The following is a 9,799-nucleotide window of genomic DNA, read 5'->3' on the forward strand; positions in this document are numbered from 1 at the left end:
CTCAATATCATGTCAGCAGCATTTCTCCGAGATGTTACACAGTCTTGAAGTATAATTTTTGTGGTTGCATAACCTCCATTGTGTTGATACCCTACAACTTCTATTACTGATACCAACCAGGGTTCTTGACCTTCCCTTAATCAATAGAAATTGATAAGAGGCCAGACAAGAAACTCAGGCAAGGCTTTATTGGGGCTCCCGAGGCGGCAGGAGCAAAAGGAACGAAAACAAGTAACAGCTTCCCTTGCTCACTCACCAAGGGGGGCGAGCTAGTTCCTTATATGGGTCAAGGGTAGGGGTGTGTCCAGGGGTTGGGCAGGAAGGGGGGCGTAGGTTGTCTGCCCACCCCTTAGGTGGTGTTGAGAGCAGGAGGCGTGCACAGTACCCTGCTTTTGCTTGCGACACCCTGCTTTTGCTCCCAACTCATCGGAAGTGGCAGTTGGGTTTTTTTTCTGTCTCTTTGTATCTTGTTGTCCATAATTTGCCCCAACTGCACATATACGCAGTTATTTTTACTCCCTTATAGTTTCTTTGTATTTTTTTGCTCAAGGAGACGTTTGTCCAGGTGAAAACCCTGCAACAAAGGGTCCCAGGTCCCAGATCCCAACCTGTCTCATTACCATGTGCTAATTCTTCCTTATCTACCTCATCCTGGAGCTTAAGGCCGGTTGTAGTACCCCAGGCACAAGTTACTCTGTTTTAAAGTATTTTTACTCTCTTCATGTCATGTGATTGTAGCACCTCTATTTTATCTGTCTTTACAGAGGGTTGCTTGTTTCTTGATACTTTTTTTTCTATTAAGCCAGATCACTATTTCCAGTCATTGTTTAAAAGTTTTCATGGTGGTAAATACACATAACAAAATGTACCATCGTAACCCTTTGTAAGTGTACGGTTCAGTGGTATTAAGTATATTCGCATTGTTCACAATCATCAGCACCATCCGTCCCCGGAACTCTTTGCATCTTGCAAAACTGAAACTCTGAACCCATTAAGCAATAACTTTTTAATTTTTTTGAGGAACTGTCACACTGTTTCCCACCGCAGCTGCACCATTTTACTTTTCGCTAACAGTGAGCAGGGGCTTCCTCTTCCCCACACCCTCATCAACACGTGTTAGTTTTTTGATGGTAGCCATCCTAATGGGTGTAAGATAATATCTTGTGGTTTTGATTTGCTTTTCCCTAACGATGAGTGACGGTGAGCATCTTTTCATGTACTTATTGGCCACTTGTATATCTTCTTTGGAGAAATGTGTATTCAAGTCCTTTGCCCTTTTTAAGATTGGGTTATTTGTTTTCTTGTTGTTGAATTGTAGGTGTTCTATATATACTGGATATTAACCCCTTATCAGATATAAAAATAAGACTTTTAAGAACTGCAGAACAGGAAGATGAGAGGAAAGTGCTCCCAGCCAGGGGCAGGAAGCCAGGATCCTGACTTCTTAGCATATTCTTTTGTGCGTGAACGGACATCAGCCTTCCCAACCCAGCTTTCCAGAAGTTGCTTGGCGATCCTCAGGGTCAGTGACAAACTAACAACATATATTTTAAAGAAATAAGCATTTGAATAAAAGGGGCATCGCAGCATGGAGATGTCTTTGTGTATCAGGTCTGTAGAATCAATGACTTTGAGAGATGGAACGGAACTCATAGATTATGTGGCGCAACTCTTTTTTTAATCTCAAGAGGTAGAGTGGCTTGCCTATGATCACGTAGCTAACAAATTCAACTCTGAAGCCCACGTCTCCTGATTCTTAAACCATTTCTCTGCCCCTGGATGATTTAGTCCCTCTCATGAGATGGGAATCGAAAACGACAGAAAATCAACTGATTTGGCCCATCTCCTCCCTTCCCATCCGCATGTCCTCCCAAAGGCCAGGGAAAGCACCTTTCACTGTCAGTAATCGGAAGGAAAAAAGTTTCTAAATGTAAACAGGTTAGAGAGATGAAGCAGCAAATGCTCTCTTAGTTTAGGAAGGTCAGGAATATTAGTGCCAAAGTTTATTTTAGCCGGTGTAAGGGATACAAATAACTTTTGTGGGCTATATGTGAGTCTTCAGAGCGAGATCAGTCATTGCTGAGTTGAACTGCAGACATTCCTGGGAATGTAAGTCCCAGGTCAGGTGGAAGCGTTTTTCTCCCTCACTGCCCCATCTGTTCCTGCTTCCCTTGGCTGAGGTAGCAGAGCGGGGGCAGAGGAGAAAAGCCGACGTTAGCAGATGCTGAAGCATAAGGAGACTGACCAAAGAGGGGCCCATCATGCAAGATCTGCTCGCTGCAGAGAGGCTGATTTGCCCCCCACTGGGCCCCGGGCCCTTGCCATCATGCTGAATGTGGGCTTGGGTGCTTGATCTTCTGATTTTTCAAGATACACTGAAAATCCAGCTTTTTATGTAGAATCTCCAAGTTTTGAAACGTGGCAACTAAATTAAGAAGCGAAAATAAAGTCTTGGTGTCAGCTAAACAAAACCTCCTGCCTGCAGGGCCGTGAGGTGGCAGCCTTTGGCTAAACAAACCAGGGCTTGATCCCTTCCGTCCGGCAAGGTCAGGCAGGAGGGGCAGAGTCAGGGGCAGGGAAGTGCTGGGGTCGGGGTGGGGGGAGGTGGACCCCGGGACCACGGAGCTCCATCTGAGGGCCTAGAGAGGTCTACATGGGCTGTCCCACTGGCCCCAACCTGCCCCGAGGCCTAGGGTGTGCCTCTTGGGTGTAGTGAGGGCACAGCGAGATAAGAACAGGGGCATCTCCCCTCGCCCACCCCCACTTTTGACCTGGGAACTCTCATCTGAACTCTTCAGCAGCAGCATCAGTTTTCAGCCAGAGCTGCTATTGTACCCCTTACACACGCACACACACACATGTGCGTGCACACACACACACACACACACACACACACACACACACACAGAGACAATTTCCAGCTGGTGTTTGGAAACGTCAAAAGGGTATTTTGGGTTGTCACAATGACTGGGGCGCTACTGTCACTTAGGGTCTGGGGCTAGGGATGTAAGCCTCCTGCAGTGTGAGGGGCAGGTCAGTGTAGAATTGTCCCAAACAAGATACCCATAACTCCCAAAGGAAAGTCTGACCCTCTCAGGGGTGGTCAGTTTGGAGCACAGGCCTGTGAAGACCCACACTCTGTGGGCCTGTTGAGGGCAGCCACGCACCACACCCAGCACACACCACACCCAGCACACACCACACTCACCACGCACTCCACACCCTCTACACACACCATACACCACACACATTACACACACGCCAAGCCCACCACCCACGCCACATGTATCACACCCACCACACACCTCACACATTGCACCCTCACTGGGTCCTTGGTGCAGAAGCACCCATCCTCCTGGAGAAACAGGAAGGCTCCTTCCCCACTGTATGTTCCCCTGAGGATAGAGTTTTGCAGGTGGAGGGGACTCCATCTATAAACATGGATGTTGATAGTGCTTTCCACACAGGGCTGTTTGGAAGATTGCCTGAGTCAACCTTCACAACGTGTACTCTTCCTTTCGACCTCCCTGTGGATACTGCACTCTTCTGGCCTGGCGGAGATCCCCCCTGAGTGTTCAGGGGCACGTCTGATCCTGCAGCAGGCCAGGCTGCTATGCCCTACCACCGCTATTCTGCCTGCCCGGAGGGGTGTGGCAACGCACACCAGTGGAAACACTGCTGCTCTCGGCTAGTTTGCCTAAAACTAAGATTGTCTATGAACCAAAGAAATAACGTTACTTTTATTTTCACTACTATTTTATTGACATACTGAACAGAAAGTCTTAATACAAAGAAGGAGTGTATGTCAGGTTAAACATAAATGGTAGTCACCATGGCTATTAAGTAAACAAATTCACATTAATACATAAGAGTAGGTGCTTCCAAGAAAGAATTATGACACAACCAAAAAAATCCAACCCAGCATAAAGATATTACTCTTTGGAAACTACAGTGTTCCAATGTAGCTAGTTAGAGACCATTTTTAAAAGGACCAAGGTCACAGGTAAGAGTCTCTGTAACTTTGCTGTGTGTTATGGCCACAGGCTACACTTCTAAAATTACCAGTGGATTAAGGTGGACAGATCACCTTAATCCAGGGATTAGTCTTAACACTAATGGTGAGATAGCCCCATAGCATGTCCCCTTGTATGGTAAATAGAAACTACACATCACCATCTACGATGTATTCTGCCAACAATATTGAACTAGATTATAGTTGTAACTTCCAATTTACAGGAAATACAGGACACAGGGGGACAAGCTAAATGACACCAGAAGCAAGTAACAAGACAACCTGAAAATGAGACATTCTTGGAGAAAACTGATCTCCTCCTTTCAACAAGTTAGTGACAAGAAAGAAATTAAAATAGATTTAAGAGGCATAGCACTATGGATTGAATCCTACTTTAGACAAGCTATCTCTTAATTTAGGCTATTCTTGAGATAGTTGGGGAAACTTGAATATGGAGTTATTGATTCTTCTAAGTGTGATCATAGTATTTTAGAATTCTTTTAATGTAAGAAAATGGTTCTTTAAGGGGCATACTGAAAATTACACATGCACACACACAGAGCTGGAAATATTGGGTGGAACTGAGCAAGAATACAAATTTGTCCTCATTTTAGACAAATAACCCAATCCAAACTTTGTGATACTGGTTTAATCAACGAACAAATAGGATTTAAGCCTTGACCACGTACTCAACTCTCTTAGATGCTGTTGGGGATGTAATGGTGGATATGCTACAGTACAGCTGAGGAAATAAAATTCACAGAACAAAGCAATAGAGAACAATTATGTTCTAAACTACATATATATCAAAGACTGAAAACACCACAGGCTCTCAGAGATGGGGGCTCTGAGGGGGCTGTGTGTTCCGTGAGGACTTCATGAGGAGGGGGTGTGAGCAGGGAGCTGAAGGGTGAGAACAATTGAGGGCAGCTCTCTGTGTGCCCTCAGCTGTGTGTGCCCACATGTGTGTGTTCCACACCTGTGTGTGTGCCCGCATGTGCGTCCTGTGCGCTCACACGTGGGATGCAAAGTTGTATGCATCTTCCAACATCCACTGGTTGGAGTTAGCTGGAACATTTTGCCCACAGATTTGTCTTGCTAAACACTTGAATGTAAAATTGCTTTGCTTTAAAGTTAGGTTTTGCAGTTACTCCTTGGGGTGATCCTGCTATATAAACGTTTATCCTTCCCCACACTTGAGACCGTTATCCCTCCCAGTCTAGCTGGGACGAGGCTTAAGCTTTGTGCACACATAGAAATGCTTGACCTTTGCTGTATTTGTGTCTGGTCAGAAAGAGGCTTGACGTGGAAAGTGTTTCACGTGGCATTTTTCATAATTTAACAATGAATTCAACTCGAAATACATCTTTCCAAGATTAGTACTGCCATTTACCCAGCAAACTAATGAGCTAAACAAAGTTAAGTAATGAGTTAAGTCAACAGTGTTCTCAATAAAAGGAAGAACACTGATTTGCCCTTTGAGTCCATAATCCCGTCAGGGATTTAAGGCAGGGAATCCTTGATTTTCATCACAGTGTAGTCCAGCAAATCCTGTCCTAAAGCAGCAATAAAGCAGATTATGTTTTCCCAAAGGAACAAAGTTACAGTTACAAGTTGTGTGGTTTAAAATTGTGAAAGTTCCAGTATTTAATCTCTAAAGTATAGAATTTGGGGGCAGGAGAGGTCTTCAAAAGTATAACCTCTGGAGTCATAACCTCTTGCTATTGACAAGGAAACTAAAGCCCAGAGAGGACCAGTGACTCACCGAAGACCCCACAGTTCACACAGCTAGGTAATGGCTGGTCTAGAACCCAAGAGTCCTAGTGCCCTGGCTTCTGCTTTGCCATGTTGCCTCCCTTTAAAAATTCATCAAAATATGCAGAAAAGTAATGACTATGTGGACCATACGAGGAGCCCCATTGTTCCATAATGTGAGCACATAAAAATACAATTCTATAGAACAAAATTTGGTATCTATTGAAAACAAATGCATTGACCACATTAAATATGATTTAAACACCTATAATATATGAATATGATTTCCTTTCTTTTCTTTTTTTTTTTGAATTTAGAATTTCTTTTGAGGGTGATTTGAATGGGATAAATTTTAAAAACAGTCCAGGCTATTTGAAAAAATTCTATCATTTCTGTTCACTATGGTTCTGTGCTTTGTTCTAAGAATAGAGCAGATCTGGGTACTTTGTAGGAAAGGAAGCTGCACAAGACAGGAGGGTAATTAAAGGAAGCATTTCCAGGAGGAGGAGTCAAGGGCACAGGGAAGGAGAGACAGGTATGAAGGAGAAGGGCTGGTTGGTGCGAACAGGATGGCGATCTGCCTGGAAGCAGGAAGGGCAGTTTGGAGACTTCAGCAAAGGTCCAGGAGACTGAAACAGCCAGGCGTGAAGAGCCCCACGAGAGTGGATGTGGTCCTCCTGCCATGTCTGACAACACACGTGGATCATTACTTTCAAGACACGCCTCGCTTTTTTTTGGCCAATAAATTTGCAATTCTATTCCCAGCAGAATCATCTTTCTAGTCCCCACCCATGTCCAGCACCTACCAGGCTGCAAAGTCAAGATCATTCAGTCCTTAAAATAGACCTCACTCTTCTCATGGTGTGATCCCACACTGGGTGATTTTTCAGTGTCCATTTGCCATCGACAATTGAACATGTCTATAGGGGTTGGGATTTAGAAAAAAGGTTTAGTATAAGTGACTGGCTGATGTGTTTCCTTCTTCTTATTATTTTTTTGTCCTCCAAATCCTACTGATATTTCAGAAGAAATGTGAAACGAAAATGAATCCGTAGGAGTACTGGAAAGTTGGCTGAGGTATCTTCATAGACTGGATCGGTGGGGATGGCTGAAATATGTAGGACAGATGAGATCAGATTTATGGAAAAACCTAACAGAGCAGTGGAATTTGTGGTCCCATGCAGGAGAGTTGGGACCACCAAAGAAATTATTTTTTTCTAGCAAACCCCACTATAACCCTAAGATTCTATATGGGGAGACGAGTGAAGGGCGGAGGACAAGCTGCTGTGGTTCTCCACCCTCACAGTGGCTTCTGCAGTCTGTCCCCACTGATGTGGTCATTCTGACACATGGAGAACTAAGTGGGCACCAGATCAGAGAATTAGGGCAGTGCCCGAGATCACTTACAGCTACCGTGAAGGAAGGGGTGTCCCAAATGTAGAAGATGAACTACATGCACACCCTAGAGAAATGCTTGCTTGGACACTAGACAGTAAAGGAAAGTGACTGAAGCTAGGTTTCCTGTAATTAGAAATGTTTTTCACTGTCAGGAGAGTAAACAATATCAAAACTCACCAAACATTTGAATAAAATGACCACAAAAAGCATCAAAAATCAGCAGAAGAATTAACCACTACAGAAAAATTGTTATTGCAGATAGTAGAAGAAGTCTTTTTTTTTTTAAGACTTTTTTTTTTTTGGCTGTGTTGGGTCTTCATTGCTGCATGCAGGCTTTCTCTAGTTGCGGTGATAGGGGCTACTCTTCGTTGCAGTGTGCGGTCTCCTCATTGCGCTGGCTTCTCTTGTTGCAGAGCATGGGCTTTAGGTGCACGGGCTTCAGTAGTTGCAGCACTCGGGCTCAGTAGTTGTGGCTCATGGGCTCAGTAGTTGTGGCGCATGGGCTTAGTTGCTCTGCGGCATGTGGGATCTTCCTGGACCAGGGCTTGAACCTGTGTCAGCTGCATTGGCAGGTGGACTCTTAGCCACTGTGCCACCAGGGAAGTCCTTAGAAGAAGACTTTAAAGTAACTATTCCCCTAATATATATTCCAGAGGGTATGACATCCAAAAAGAAGAATTAGAGTTGTTGGAAATCAAATACACGATTTATCCACAGACAAACCAATCCCCCACCTGGGTAGGTGGGCTGAATAGAAGACTAAACAATAACTGAAAAGCAAATTAGTCCGCTGTAACATCAAACTGACAATGGAAAGAGTTAAAGAACTACGAAGTATGAGAGAAAAGTTAATAAGTTAATAAATATGGAAGACATCTAGGAATATTAAAACCCTTCTGTTAGGAATTTCAAAAAGAAAGGGGAGGGACTTCCCTGGTGGCGCAGTGGTTGAGAGTCTGCCTGACGATGCAGGGGACGCAGGTTCGTGCCCCGGTCCGGGAAGATCCCACATGCCGTGGAGCGGCTGGGCCCGTGAACCATGGCCGCTGAGCCTGCGCGTCCGGAGCCTGTGCTCCGCAACGGGAGAGGCCACAACAGTGAGAGGCCCATGTACCGCAAAAAAAAAAAAAAAAAAAAAAAAAAGAAAGAAAGGGGAGGAAGAATGGAAGACAGGAAATAATGAAAGAGGACAAGAAAATTTGCATGAGTTGAAGAAAGACAGTCACCTCGTGCCAAGACAAGGAGAGAGAAAGTCTTACACTTAGACACATACAGCATACAGGTGACATTTCTAAAGTCCAAAGATGAAGAGAGAAGCTTAAGCTTAAGAAGTTTAAGGAAAAAACAGGAATCTGTAGCAATGAGAATAAGAATCATCCCTCACCATAGTTCTCTTCTATAATGGGGGCGATTGTAGAATAATGTCTTCAAAGTTCTGAGGGAAAATGATTTTGAACTCAGAATTCCAGGCCCAGCCAACGTATTCTGTGAGGGCAGAATGAACTACAATTGCAGAAATGCAGCGATTCAGAAAGTTTACCACACTCAAAACTTTCTAAAAGAATGGCTTAGAGATGGATTCCTCTGAAATAATGAAATGCATCAGCAAAAGAGAAAAACAGGATAAAAAAAATTGGAAAATTTAGGAATAAAAAAAACTGGTAGGGCTTCCCTGGCGACGCAGTGGCTGAGAGTCCGCCTGCCAATGCAGGGGACACGGCTTCGTGCCCCGGTCTGGGAAGATCCCACATGCCGCGGAGCGGCTGGGCCCGTGAGCCATGGCCGCTGAGCCTGCGCGTCCGGAGCCTGTGCCCCGCAACGGGAGAGGCCACAACAGTGAGAGGCCCACGTACCGCAAAAAAAAAAAAAACCCGGTAAACCAAGAAATGAATAAAACGATTAATTGTTTAGAATATGGTTGTGGACAAAATGTATTGTCAAGACATTATTCAGAAGAAAGAGACACATAATATAAAAATTAATAATCTGGAGCTAAATTCTGGATGATTTAGAGAAAATATAAAAGGTGATAAAGAAAGAGGGGAAGTGAAGGTGATTTAGCATCCTGTTTTGTTTAGAGGATAGGGGACAGGTGTTAATTCTCAACACTGGTAAAAGAAGTTTGTATGTGTTTATTAATAAATTAGTAGAAAAGGGTGCATACCTTTCAAATCAGTAGAGAAGAAGAAACAGACAAATTCAGTCAAGGCTGAAAAGGAGCAGAAAGAACAAGAAAACATTACACAGAAAACACAAACAAAATGGCATAAATAAGGCTAAACATATTGGTGGAAACAATTTATGTGAAAAGGTTAAATACTTAAATTGGGTTTTTAAAAGTCCCAGCTGCAAAGAGTTTATACGAAACATGTCTCGCACAAAATAATCCAGAGAAGGCTTGGATTTAGAACAGGGAAAGGAGAACAATTATTTCAAGCTAAAATCCAGGATTTGGCATCATTGAGAGAGAAGACTGTCAGCCTCTCCCCATGAGTCTCAGAGAGGGAGTCGGGCTGGGTGGGGGAATGAGGTGCTCCCAGAGGGCAGGGAGACACATGCAGACAGAATGGGAAGAGTCTTGGTGATGGTTTCTTTGGATCTGACACCAAAAGCAAAGGCAGTAAAAGCACAATA

Source organism: Orcinus orca, chromosome 21 (assembly GCF_937001465.1).
Source record: "Orcinus orca chromosome 21, mOrcOrc1.1, whole genome shotgun sequence".
NCBI lineage: Eukaryota > Metazoa > Chordata > Mammalia > Artiodactyla > Delphinidae > Orcinus > Orcinus orca.